The sequence below is a fragment of the Saimiri boliviensis genome, chromosome 17 (assembly GCF_048565385.1).
Source record: "Saimiri boliviensis isolate mSaiBol1 chromosome 17, mSaiBol1.pri, whole genome shotgun sequence".
Classification (NCBI taxonomy): domain Eukaryota; kingdom Metazoa; phylum Chordata; class Mammalia; order Primates; family Cebidae; genus Saimiri; species Saimiri boliviensis.
This window is the reverse complement of record NC_133465.1, coordinates 7,378,786-7,392,286: the sequence shown is the minus strand read 5'-3', so window position 1 is coordinate 7,392,286 and position 13,501 is coordinate 7,378,786. Positions and strand designations below refer to the sequence as shown.

Sequence of the window (13,501 nt, the reverse complement as noted above, 5' to 3'; positions counted from 1 at the left end):
GCCCAGGTGGATGGATCGCCTGAGGTTAGGAGTTCAAGACCAGTCTGGCCAACATGGTGAAACCCTGTCTCTACTACAAATACAAAAAATTAGCCAGATGTGGTGGCAGATGCCTGTAATCCTAGGAAGCTGAGGCAGGAGAATGGCTTAACCTGGGAGGCAGAGGTTGCTGTTAGCTGAGATTGTGCCATGGCACTCCAGCCTGGGCAACAAGAGTCAGACTTTGTCTCGGAAAAAAAAAAAAAAAAAGAATTTACAAGTTTTCTAAAGCAGAAGTCTCTTCCCTTCTTTTCTTTTCTTTTTTTTTTTTTGAGATGGAGTTTCGCTCTTGTTACCCAGGCTGGAGTGCAATGGCGCGATCTCGGCTCACCGCAACCTCCGCCTCCTGGGTTCAGGCAATTCTCCTGCCTCAGCCTCCTGAGTAGCTGGGATTACAGGCACGCGCCACCATGCCCAGCTAATTTTTTATATTTTTAGTAGAGATGAGGTTTCACCATGTTGACCAGGATGGTCTCGATCTCTTGACCTCGTGATCCACCCGCCTCAGCCTCCCAAAGTGCTGGGATTACAGGCTTGAGCCACGGCGCCCGGCCTTCTTCCCTTATTTTCAACAGAGAGAACTAGGCCTTTAAGTTTTTTTTTTTTTTTTTTTTTTTTTTTGAGACAAAGTCTCACTCTGTTGCCCAGATTAATGGCATGACCTTGGCTCAGTGTAACCTCCGCCTCCCAGGTTCAAGCGATTCTTCTGTCGCAGTCTCCCAAATAGCTGGAACTACAGGCATGCAACACCACGCCTGGCTAATTTTTGTATTTTTAGTAGAGATGGGGTTTCACCATGTTGGCCAGGCTGGTGATCCACCCGCCTCGGCCTCCCAAAGTGCTGGGATTATAGGTATGAACCATGGTTCCTGGTTGGTAGCCCAAACTACCTAAGAGCATTTTTTTTTTTTTTTTTTTTTTTTTTTGGGAGACAGGGTCTCACTCTGTCACTGAGGCTGGAGGCCAGTGGTGCCATCACAGCTCACTGCAGCCTTGATCTCCCAGGCTTAGGTAATGATACTGCCTCAGCCTCCCAAGTAGCTAGGACTACTGGCCCGCGCCACCACGCCCGACTAATTTTTGTAATTTTTTGTAGAGATGGGGTTTTGCCACGTTGCCCGAGCTGGTCTCGAACTCCTGGGCTCAAGTGATCCACCAGCCTTGGCCTCCCTCCCAACATACTGGGATTACAGGGGTGAGCCACCGCACCTGGCCCTTTTATTTTTAAATTTTTATTTGTCCCTAACAGTTACCATTTCGTTCTTATGTATGCTGCAGGAAGGGCCAGGGACTTAATTTTGTCAATGTCCTTTGCAGTAGGAAAGCCCATGTGGGTACGCGTGAATGCCAAATGTGAACTTTCTTCTTTCAAACTCCTGACTCCTTGCTGTCTGTGCCAGGAGCCAGCTCCCACATTCCTATTACCTCTCTTTGTAGAACAGTTTAACTTTTGTTTTTTCTTTTGGAGACAGTCACGCTCTATCACCCAGGCTGGAGTGCAGCGGTGTGATCTCAGCTCACTGCAACCTCCATTTCTTGGGTTCAAGCAATTCTCCTACCTCAGCCTCCTGAGTAGCTAGGATTACAGGTGCACACTACCACGCCCAGCTAATTTTTGTATTTTTCTTAAGTAGAGATAGGGTTTTAACCATGTTGGTCAGGCTGGTCTTGAACTCCTGGCCTCAAGGGATCCGCTCACTTTGGCTTCCCAAAGTGCTGGGAGTACAGGTGTGAACCACTGTGCCTGGCCAATTTAACTTCTTTTTTTTTTTTTTTTTTTTGAGACGGAGTTTCGCTCTTGTTACCCAGGCTGGAGTGCAATGGCGCGATCTCGGCTCCCCGCAACCTCTGCCCCCTGGGGTCAGGCAATTCTCCTGCCTCAGCCTCCTGAGTAGCTGGGATTACAGGCACGCGCCACCATGCCCAGCTAATTTTTTTGTATTTTTAGTAGAGACGGGGTTTCACCATGTTGACCAGGATGGTCTCGATCTCTTGACCTTGTGATCCACCCGCCTCGGCCTCCCAGAGTGCTGGGATTACAGGCTTGAGCCACCGCGCCCAGCCCAATTTAACTTCTTGATCAGAGCTTCTGCCACTAGGTTGTGTCCCAGGGAATGTGGATGATGAGGATAGTCTTTACATTTCAGAGCCAGAAAGGCTTGCTAAAGAGTTTTTCCTAAACACAAGAATAATTTCATCCTTTCCCTTTCTCCTCTGCCAGTGTGGCTTAAACTGCAGCTAGTGTTAGTTCTGTTGTCTCTGCTATGTGGGTGTTTGGACCCCATGTTTGGCCTGGGTCTACATAAATTTGTATTTGTTCCTTGAGACACCTACACATTGGACCCAGGAGGCATGACATTATAAACCGTAATCTTAAACTGTGTAATTTTAAACTGCTACGTAATAACGGAATGTGATTTCCGGGCACAAATTGTGTCATCTATTTCTCCAGTTAGTAATCTGGGGACCCCTCATCCCTATTCGCAGGAAGTCCGGCACTTTTCTCTTTGAATACTGTGTGTGTAGTCCCAGCTGGGGAGGCTGAGGGGGGACGATGGCTCGAGCACAGGAGGCAGAGGCTGCAGTGAACTGTGATCTCCCCACTGCACTCCAGCCTGGGTGACGGAGCGAGACCCTGTCTCGAACAAAAACAAAAACAAAAACAAAAAAAAAAAAAAAGAGAGAGAGAAAAAGAAAATGAGGGCCTCAATCTCTTTTCTTCCAAGTGGTTTCTTGGGCCCTTTAGTCAAATTTACACTCTCCACTGCCTCTACCAACTCTGCGTGCCGGGGGAGTGTTGGGTGGGGAATGGGGGATGCAGAGGGTGGGGTAGGGGAAAGGGAGAGCTTTTGTGTTTCTGTAGAAGGGAAATCAAGGCTCAAGACTCAGAGAAGAGACAAGAAAGGTTTGTTCTCAGATAGCTGTCTATGTCCGTTCCAAGAGAAATGAAAGCTGACAGATCCTCGACTCTTTGCTGCCTATCTCCCTCTTTTCTCCAACCTCTGCTGCCCCAATCCTAGTACGTATTCCTTAGTCAAGTCCAGAGAGTCTGTTCAAGTTTCTGAGGGCTCACAGAATTATCTTCAAACATGAATATACTTATAGAATTGGTTGGCTAGGTGTGGTGGCTCATGCCTGTAATCCCAGCACTTTGGGAGGCTGAGGTAGGTGGTTCACTTGAGGGTCAGGAGTTCAAGACCAGCCTGGCCAACATGGTAAAACCTCATCTCTACTAAAAATACAAAAACTAGCCAGGTGTGGTTGATGGGTGCCTGTAGTCTTAGCTGCTTGGGAGGCTGAGGCAGGAGAATAGTTTGAACCTAGGAGGTGGAGGTTGCAGTGAGCCAACATTGCACCATTGCATTTCAGCCTGGGCAGCAGAGCGAGACTCTGTCTCAAAGGAAAAAAAAAAAAAACAACCAACAACTGCTCCCATGTTCATCGCAATATTATTTACAATAACCAACCTAAGTGTCCATTAACAGATGGTTGGATAAAGAAAATGTGGTCTATACAGGCATATCTCTGAAATATATTGGGATCACTTCCAGACTACTGCAATAAAGTGAATATTGCAACAAAGAAAGCCACACACATTTTTGGTTTCCCTGTGCATATAACAGTTGTATTTATACTATACTGTAGTCTATTAAATATGCAATACCATTATGTCTAAAAAATGTACATACCTTAATTAAGAAATACTTTGTTGCTAAAAATTGCTAACTATCATCTGAACATTAATTGAGTCATAATATTTTGCTGGTGGAGGACCGACCGTGCCTTAGCGTTGATGGCTGCTGATTGACGAGGGGTGTGGTTGTTGAAGGTTGGGGTGGCTGTGGCAGTTTCTTAAAGACAGAAATGAAGTTTGCTGCACTGATCGACTCTTCCTTTCACAAGATATTTCTCTGTAGTATGCGATGCAGTGTGATAGCATTTTATCCACAGTAACTTTTCTCAAAATTGTGGTCAGTCTTCTCAAACCCTGCCACGACGTCGATGTAATATTCTAAGTCCTTTGTTGTCATTTCAGCAGTATTCACAGCATCTTCACCAGGAGATTCTATCTCAGGAAACCTCTTTCTTTGCTCATCTATAAGAAGCAACTCATCATTCATTATCTCTTATCATGAGATTGCAGCAAGTCTGTTATATCTTCAGGCTCCACGTTTTTTTTTTTGTTTTTTTTTTTTTGAGACTGACTCTCGCTCTTGTGGCCCAGGCTAGAGTGCAGTGGCACGATCATGGATCACTTCAACCTCCGCCTCCCGGGTTGAAGCGATCCTCCTGCCTCAGCCTCCTGAGTAGCTGGGATTACAGGCACCTGCCACCATGCCAGGCTAATTTTTGTACTTTTAGTAGAGACGGGGTTTCACCATGTTGGCCAGGATGGTCTTGAACTCCTGACCTCAGGTGATCTGCCTGCCTTGGCCTCCCAAAGTGCTGGGATTACAGGCAGGAGCCATAGTGCCCGTTCCAGGCTCCACTTCTTATTCTAGTTCTCTTTCAGTTTCTGCCACATCTGCAGTTACTTCCTCCAGGAAGTCTCGAACCCCTTGTAGTCATCCACGAGGGCTGGAATCAACTTACTCCAAACTTCCGTTATGTTGATATTTTAACTTCCTCCATTGAACCGTGAAATTTCTTTCTTTCTTTCTTTTCTTTTCGAGCTGAATCTCACTCTGTTGCCCAGGCTGGAGTGCAGCAGTGTGATCTGAGCTCACCGCATCCTCTGCCTCCCAGCTTCAAGCCATTCTTCTGTCTCAGCCCCCTGAGTAGCTGGGATTACAGGTGCCCACCACCATGCCTGGCTATTTTTTATTTTTTATTTTGTAGAGGTGGGATTTCATCACGTTGGCCAGGCTGGTCTCAAACTGCTGACATCAAGTGATCCACCCACTTCAGCCTCCCAAAGTGTTAGAATTACAGGCATGAGCCATGGCGCCTGGCCTGAATCATGAATTTCCTTAGTGGCAGCTAAATGGTGACTCCTTTCTAGAAGGTTTTTGGTTTATTTTGCCTAGATCTATCTATGGCAGCTATAGCTTTATGAAATGTATTTGTTTTTTGTTACTTGATTATTATTATTTTTTTTAAATTTTAGAGACAGAGTTTCTGTTGCCCAGGCTAGACTACAGTGGCGTGATCATAGCTCACTGTAACCTTGAACTCCTGGGTTCAAGTGGTCCTCGAGTCGTCCTGGCTTAGCCTCCTGAGTATCTAGGACTGCAGGTACACACCACCACACTGGCTAATCTTAGAATTTTTTGTAGAGGGATGATGTCACACTATGTTTTTCAGCTGGTTTTGAATACCTGGGCTCAAGTGATCCTCCTGCTTTGACCTCCCAAAGCACTAGGATTACAGGCATGAGCCACCATGCCTGGCCCCTGTTTTTTTTTTGAGATGGAGTCTCACTCTGTCACTTAGGCTGGAGTGCAGTGGCACAATCTCAGCTCCCTGCAACCTCTGCCTCCTGGGGTCAAGCAATTCTCCTGCCTCAGCCTACTGAGTAGCTGGGATTACAGGCGCCTGCCACCATGCCCGGCTAATTTTTGTATTTTAGGAGAGATGGGGTTTCACCATGTTGGCCAGGCTGGTCTCGACCTCCTGACCTCAGGTGATCCACCCACCTCGGCCCTGGTTTTTAAAATAATTACATGTGAAGTTCAAAATTACTCCTTGATCCATGGGTTGCAGAATGAATATGTGTTAGCAGTCACGAAGACAACATTAATCTCCTTGTACATCTCCGTCAGAGCTCTAGGGCGACCAGCTGTGTTCTCATTGAGGAGTCATATTTTGAAAGAAATCTTTTCGTGAGCTGTAGGTGTGAACAGTAGGTTTAAAATATTTAGTAAATCATGATGTAAGCAGATGTATCATCCAGGCTTTGTTGTTCCATGTAAAGACACAGGCAGAGAAGATTTAACCAAATTCTTAAGGGCCCTAGGATTTTCAGAGTGATACATGGGCATTGACTGGTAAAGTCACCAGCTGCTTTAGCACCTAATGAGAGTCAGCCTGCCCTTTGAAGTTTTGAAGGCAGGTATTGAATTCTTTTCTCTAGCTATGAAAGTCCTAGATGGCATCTTCTTCTGATATAAGACTTTAAGACCAGGCATGGTCGTTCACACCTGTAATCCCAGCACTTTGGGAGGCTGAGGTGGGCGGATCACCTGTGGTCGGGAGTTTGATACCATCCTGAACAACATGGAGAAACCCTGTCTCTACTAAAAATACAAAATTAGCCCGGCGTGGTGGCGCACACCTGTAATCCCAAGCTACTTGGGAGGCTGAGACAGGAGCATTGCTTGAACCCAAGAGGCGGACGCTGCGGTGAGCCGAGATCACGCCGTTTTACTTCAGCCAGGGCAACAAAAGTGAAACTCCATCTCAAAAAAAAAAAAAAAAGACTTTAAATTACAGTGAGAATCTGTTTTTTTTTTTTTTTTTTTTTTTTTTTTTTTTTTTTTGAGACGGAGTTTCACTCTTGTTGCCCAGGCTGGAGTGCAATGGCGCGATCTCGGCTCACCGCAACCTCCGCCTCCTGGGTTCAGGCAATTCTCCTGCCTCAGCCTCCTGAGTAGCTGGGATTACAGGCACACGCCACCATGCCCAGCTAATTTTTAGTATTTTTAGTAGAGACGGGGTTTCACCATGTTGACCAGGATGGTCTCGATCTCTTGACCTCGTGATCCACCCGCCTCGGCCTCCCAAAGTGCTGGGATTACAGGCTTGAGCCACCGCGCCCGGCCTGAGAATCTGTTGTTTAGTGTAGCCACTTTCTTCAGTGATCTTAGCCGGATCTTCTGGATAACTAGCTGCAGCTTCTCCATCAGCACTTGCTCCTTCACCTTGCACTTTGATATTATGGAGATGGCTACTTTCCTTAAACCTCATGAGCCGACTCTGCTAGCTTCCTTACCTCTCTCTCCCTTCACAGGCTTGAAGAAAGTTAGAGCCTTGTTCTGGATTGGCTTGGCTTAAGAGAATGTTGTAGATGTTTTAATCTTCTATCCAGACCATTACAGCTTTCTCCAAATCAGTAATAAAGCTATCTTACTTTCGTTCTTTCCTTTTTTGAGAAGGAAACTCACTTTGTCACCAGGCTGGAGTGCAGTGGCGCCATGTCGGCTCACTGCAACCTCCGCCTCCTGGGTTCAAGTAATTCTCCTGCCTCAGCCTCCCGAGTAGCTGGGACTTCAGGTGTGCCCCACCATGCCCACCTAATTTTTGTATTTTTAATAAGAGATGGGGTTTCATCATATTGGCCAGGATGGTCTTGCTCTCTTGACCTCGTGATCCACTCACCTTGGCATCCCAAAGTTCTGGGATTACAGGTGTGAGCCACTGCACCTGGCCGACTATCTCACCTTCTTATTTGTGTCCACACTGTAATAGCACTTTTTTTTTTTTTTTTTTTTTTTTGAGACAGAGTCTTGCACTGTCACCCAGGCTGGAGTACAATGGCACAATCTTGGCTCACTGCAACCTCCGCCTCCCGGGTTCATGTGATTCTCCTGCTTCAGCCTCCTGAGTAGCTGGATTACAGGCGCACACCACCACACTTGGCTAATTTTTTGTATTTTTTTCTTTTGAGATGGAGTCTTAAGCTTTGTCGCCCAGGCTGGAGTGCAGTGGCACGATCTTGGCTCACTGCAACCTCTGCCTCCTGGGTTCAAGCAATTCTCCTGTCTCAGCTTCCCAAGTAGCTGGGATTACAGGTGTGAGCCACCATGCCTGGCTCATTTTTGTATTTTTAGTAGAGATGGGGTTTCACCGTGTTGGCCAGGCTGGTCTTGAGCACCTGACCTCAAGTGATCTACTCGCCTTGGCCTCCCGAAGTGCTGGGATTGCAGGCGTGAAGCTCCGTGCCTGCCTGGTGATGGCTTTTGTGAGGAGTTGAAACATGACAGAAAAGGTGAAAGGGGAAATGAGCACCGGCAAAGAGGAGTCACCCAGGGGGCATCGTGGCTTTATAACAACGCACTATCAGGGAATGAATTCATTCCCCCGAGAGTCAATCCAGGCTCATGACAGTGAGAACTCACTGCTGTGAGAAGGGCACCAAGGCCTTCCTGAGAGGTCTACCCCCATGACCCAAACACCTCTCACTGGGCCCCACCTCCCAACACTGCTACACTGGGGATTAAATGTCTTTTCTTTTTTTTTTGAGACAGGGTCTCACTCTATGGCCCAGGCTGGAGTGCAGTAGAGCAATCACAGCTCGCTGCAGCCTCGACTTCCCCAGGCTCAAGTGATCCTCCCACCTCTGCCTCTCTAGTAGCTGGGACTACAGGTGTGTGCCACATGCCAGGCTAGTTTTTTTTTTTTTTTTTTTTTTTCCGGTAGAGACAGGGTTTCACCATGTTGCCCAGGCTTGTCTCTTCTGCTGGACTCAAGCAATCTGCCCACCTTGGCCTCCCAAAGGGCTGGGATTACAGGCGTGAGCCACCACTCCTGGTCGGGGATTAAATTTCAACATGACATTTGATGGGAACAAATAAACCATATCCAAACATAGCAGTGACTATAGTTAATTATAATATATTGTACACTGGAAATTGGCTCAAGTATTCTTAGCACAATTATATAAAGGTAACTATATGAGGTGATGAATACATTGATTAGTTTGATTGTGGCAATCATTTCAAAATGTAGACATATATTAAACATCACATCATATACCCTAGACTATCCAACTTTTATTTGTCAGTCACATCTCAATGAAGCTGGGAAAAAGACTTCAACTGGTTATAAGCCGTGCTGGTGAAACACATCATTCAGTATTGTTATGTACTACGCAAGGGCTGTTAATGTTCTTTTATGAGGGAGTAGTGGGTTAAAGAGTCTGTGTGTGTGTCTCTAATGCTGGACTCAAGCAGTGCTGGCACCCAGAGTGTGTCTGTGATCTTACAGAGAACAGATTCAGTGGAGAGATGAAGGCCGAGTGCATATTGGAGTGTAGCATGCCTTTTGAGAAATCAGGCTGTGAAGGGACGAGAAAAGGCCAGAGCTAGCAGGAGGGACAGGTTAAGATGCTGGAGACCTTGGGTGTAATTGATGAGGGGAAGACGGAGGGAGGAGATAAAGTCTGGAGAGCGTGTGGAGGAGCTGGTCTTAGAGCATGCCTTTTCCAAGTACTAACAAGGCCTGGCCCTGCTTGGGTTCTGAGATCCAGTCAGGTTGGATGTGTTCAGGGTGCTGTGGCCATAGACGGATCATGAGCGGGCAACTACATCTTAGAGATTGCAATGATTTGTGGCCCTCTAAAGAGAGCCCACAAACATATGTTAAGGCGTTAAAATTTCACAAGGTAGCGGGAGGGAGCGATGAGGAAAAAAAAAAATGTCTCAAAGGCTCCATAAGGGGGCAATGATGGAAAAAAGTAGAGAAACGTGGCCTTAGGTAAGAGAGACAACTGTTCCTTTGAAATAGGAAACAAAGCAAAACAAATGGAATTGGCAGCAAATAAACTTGAAAAGGACGTGTGGGGAAATACCCCATTTGATGAATTGTGTTTTCTCTGTGAAGTGGTTGACAAGGATCTGGCTTCTGAGGGTCAAGGAAGTTGTAGTGACATTTCACAGGTGGAAGGAGACTGGAGAAAGTTTGAGGGCAAAAGAGAGAGCTGAGGCCGGGCGCGGTGGCTCACTCCTGTAATCCCAGCGCTTTGGGAGGCCAAGGCAGGCAGATCACAAGGTCAGGAGTTTTGAGACCAGCCTGGCCAACATGGTGAAACCCCATCTCTACTGAAAATACAAAAAAATTAGCTGGGTGTGGTGGTGGGTGCCTGTTATTCCAGCTACTTGGGAGGCTGAGGCAGGAAATCGCTTGAACCCGGGAGGTGAAGGTTGCAGTGAGCTGAGATTGAGTCACTGCCCTCCAGCCTGGGGGACAGTGTGAGACTCCCTTTAAAAAAAAAAAAAAGGCTGAATGAGGGGCTGGGGCTGGGATAGGAGTGCTTGGCATGGTTGAGACACTAGGTGAAAGTTGGTGACCATGAATTTACCTGTTTGTTCAGGGGTGTCATTTCTCTAGTAGTACTGGCTGCTCGATTACTGACACTGGAAAAATAAAACATTGGACTCATCAGAGCATCCAGGGGTGGAACAGGTACCCCGAGGCTTTGCCTGGCAGAGGCTGACAGGAGCGCCTCCCTTGTTCCTCTCTCCCCAGCCATCAGTGGTGGAGTAGGTGTGAACACGCACGCCATTCTTCTTTGTCGTCAATTTCTATTTCAAGCAAACGTGGTGTCACGATAGCCCTCCTACGCATACCGGCCACTGATCGGCGTCTCTGGACTCCTTCCATTCACTTGTTCTGGAGCTGGCTCTACTCCACATTTCTCTAAAGAGGCTGGGAGGCCCATCCTGGCCCCTCCCTGAAGCCCGCACTGCTAGACTATTCCTCAGGGACCCAATGCCCAACTCTGAAACTTTGCTTTCAGGACCCAGCTGGAAGGCCAGCCGGGGTGTATTTTGCATTTCCGGGGTATTTTGCATTTCTTGTTCTATCTGGAAGTAGTTCACGGAAAAGAACAGTGGAGCTCTAGGGTCCAACAGAGGGCACAGGGTGGGGGTGGGAGGGCGCGACAGCAACACTTGACCCCTTCTCTGGGGTCGCCAGCAACACCCCGTCATTATTTCACGCTGTTTATTTTACTCTTTGCTCTAAGGTTTACCTTGTAATCCTCCGTTGTTCAGATGTCTCACAAAGATTTGTAGAGGGTTTTCATGTCTTGCCTACTGCTGCTGGTGGTGTCTGTTCCACCCTGTGCCGAAACCTACTTGGCAGCTATCATTAACACAGAGCTGGTCCATGTCACAGACTTTCCCTGAAGGTTTAGAAGGGCATGGACCACAGTGAAGCCAGCGAGGCACTCTCCTTGAGTGTAACATTTAAATGGGCACCAAAAACTCAGTGCTCAAAATAAATAACAATTTAATGCAGTATTTACAACATCAAAATGAATGGAAGAAATCCATAATGAACAAACTATTAGAATTTAAAATAAGGACAGCAAAGCTTAATATTAGCCATGTATCTTCCTAATGTTCTTTTCTTTTCTTTCTTTATTTTATTTTATTTTTTCAGAGACAGTGTCCTGCCATATTGCCCAGGCTGGCTTTGAAACCCTGGCCTCAAGCCATCTTCCTGCCTCAGCCTCCCAAGTAGCTGGGATCACAGGGGTATGCCATCACACCTGGCTATATTCTTACTATTTTGTAACCGTTCCAGCCACCAGAAATTTCTCTCTGTCTGACTTGACCCATAGCACCTCCCTTACTATCCGTGAGTGCCTTGTTGTGGAAAATCTTATTTTATCTTTTTTCTGTTTAGTATAATTGGGGGAAGTCTGTATTCTTTTATTATGTAAAACAACCTCTCATTGTTTCATCTCCTTTCCAAGCTCTGCTCTGCCAGCTCTCTCTCTCTCTCTCTCTCTCTCTCTTTTTTTTTTTTTTTTTTTTTTTTTTGAGATGGAGTCTCACTCTGTTACCTAGGCTGGAATGCGGTGATGTGATCGTGGCTCACTGCAGGCTCCATCTCCTGGCTCCAAGTGATCTTCCTGCCTCAGCCTCCCAAGTAGCTGAAACCATAGGCATACATCACCACACTCAGCTAATTTTCTTATTTTTGTAGAGACAGGCGTCAACCTACGTTACCCAGCTGGTCTCAAACTCCTGGACTCAAGGGATCCTTCTGCCTCAGTCTCCCAAAGTGCTGAGATTACAGATATGAGCCACTGGACCTGGCCAGATATTTTATTTTTATATCAAATCCCCTTGTGTTGGTGATGGAAAAGTTTTATTTGAAAACAGTTTTGTCATTCTCAAATTATGAATCAAAGAAGCAAAAAGTAGTTTAACTCGTATATCCAGCTTCACCAGTTTGTTAGAAAATTAGGTTACATTCCTTTTAATATTTAGATTAAACGATTCGGTGTCTTCAACCTGACTACTAGGATATGTTCTTTTCCCTTCTCCAGGGCCCTTCTTCCATGATGTTAGCTAACAGTTTTATACTACTTACTCTGAGCCAGATGCTCTTCTGAGTGCTTTTTACGTATAATAACTCATAACAACTCCAGACTCCTTAGAGAGGCTTATGAAGTTTTATGGGTTAGTACTTCTTATTATCTGGGGAAGAACAAAGCCTGAAAACCTGCTCAGTCAGCCAGAGATTCCTGTTCTCTTTAGCTGTTGTTGCTTTTACTCTCATATGGTATTTCTGGTGAATTTCAGGGCGTCTTGCTATTTTTCTGCTAGTCTACTGCTAGGAGAGTAGCTCTCCAGTGAACACTGGCCAATGAGAGTGTCACATCTTCTTGGACAGTGATTGGTTCCGAGATGGACATATGGTCCAGGATGGGCTAATCAGAGCTAAAGAGGCTTTTTCTGGGGTTTTGATGGAAACAGAACGAAATCTTTGTGTTTCCATGGTGACTGCCAGTGTGGTAGACTATAGATCTGTTGACTCCAGTGACCCTCTTGGAAAAAGCCTATCAGAAAATAAAGCCAACATACAGGAAAGCAAAGCAAGGTCATGGAGAGGAAGTGAGAGAGTGAGTGTGCATCCTGATGATATTGTTTGAACCCCTTGATCCAGCTATGCCTGAGGTCAGACTAACCCTGATCTTTTATGTTATAGGAACCAATAGATGCCTTTTATTTTTATTGTTTCTTTTCTGTTTCCCTCCAACTTAGGTGAGACAAGAATGCCTATTTTGTTTTGTATTATTATTATTTTTTTTTGAGATGGGTTTTCGCTCTCGTTGCCCAGGCCGGAGTGCAATGACATGATCTTGGCTTACTGCAACCTCTGCCTCCTGGGTTCAGGCGGTTCACCTGCCTCAGCCTTCCTAGTAGCTGGGATTACAGGCACACACCACCATGCCTGGCTAATTTTGTATTTTAGATGGGTTTTCACCATGTTGGCCAGGCTGGTCTTGAACTCCTGCATCTCAGGTGATCTGCCCACCTTGGCCTCCCAAACTGCTGGGATTACAGGTGTGAGCTACGGTGCCCGGCCTAAGAATGCCTATTTTAAAAAGCCACTTTGAATTCACTTTCTGTTACATGGGAACCAAAGAGTCCTGACTAGTGCAAGAGGTGAAGCGGAGGTACGGTCTCTAGGCTGGAGCACCGGGGCACCTGTAGAGTGGGCCTACAGAACCACTGACTTCAAACAGTGCACCAACCTGACAGTGGTGTGCTTCCTGGCCAGTCCAGGATGTGTGCAAGTGAGTTTTGCATGTGGACTGAATTTCTTGCTATCCTCATACCTGAATCCTTTTTCAGGGGATATTTTCTCTAAATTGCTGGAACCTTCACCCCTCAGGGGTGGGAAATTGGCACCTCCTAGGTTTTTTTCATGTTTCTATGGGTGAGTCAGCCAGGATAAAGGTCACTGCATTTGGGTATAAGAAAACTGCCTAGTGATTGGCCTTATA

At 46.3% G+C, this 13,501-nt stretch overlaps 1 protein-coding gene across 11 annotated transcripts in view; it reads left to right on the top strand.

Moving 5' to 3' along the window:
- Window positions 1-13,501, top strand: part of LOC104651578 (small ribosomal subunit protein eS7-like) — a 70,275-nt gene that overhangs the window by 18,392 nt on the left and 38,382 nt on the right. For 5 of the 11 annotated variants that reach the window (XR_012514519.1, XR_012514521.1, XR_012514523.1 and 2 more), the window contains one exon: window positions 11,143-11,340. The exons of 4 other annotated variants lie outside the window; for them this stretch is intronic. The gene's annotated coding sequence lies outside the window, so the exon portion shown is untranslated. Of the gene's footprint in view, window positions 1-7,482; window positions 8,345-11,142; window positions 11,341-13,501 lie in introns of those variants that run through there. 2 more of the 11 variants (XR_012514525.1, XR_012514517.1) reach the window with 2 other exon arrangements.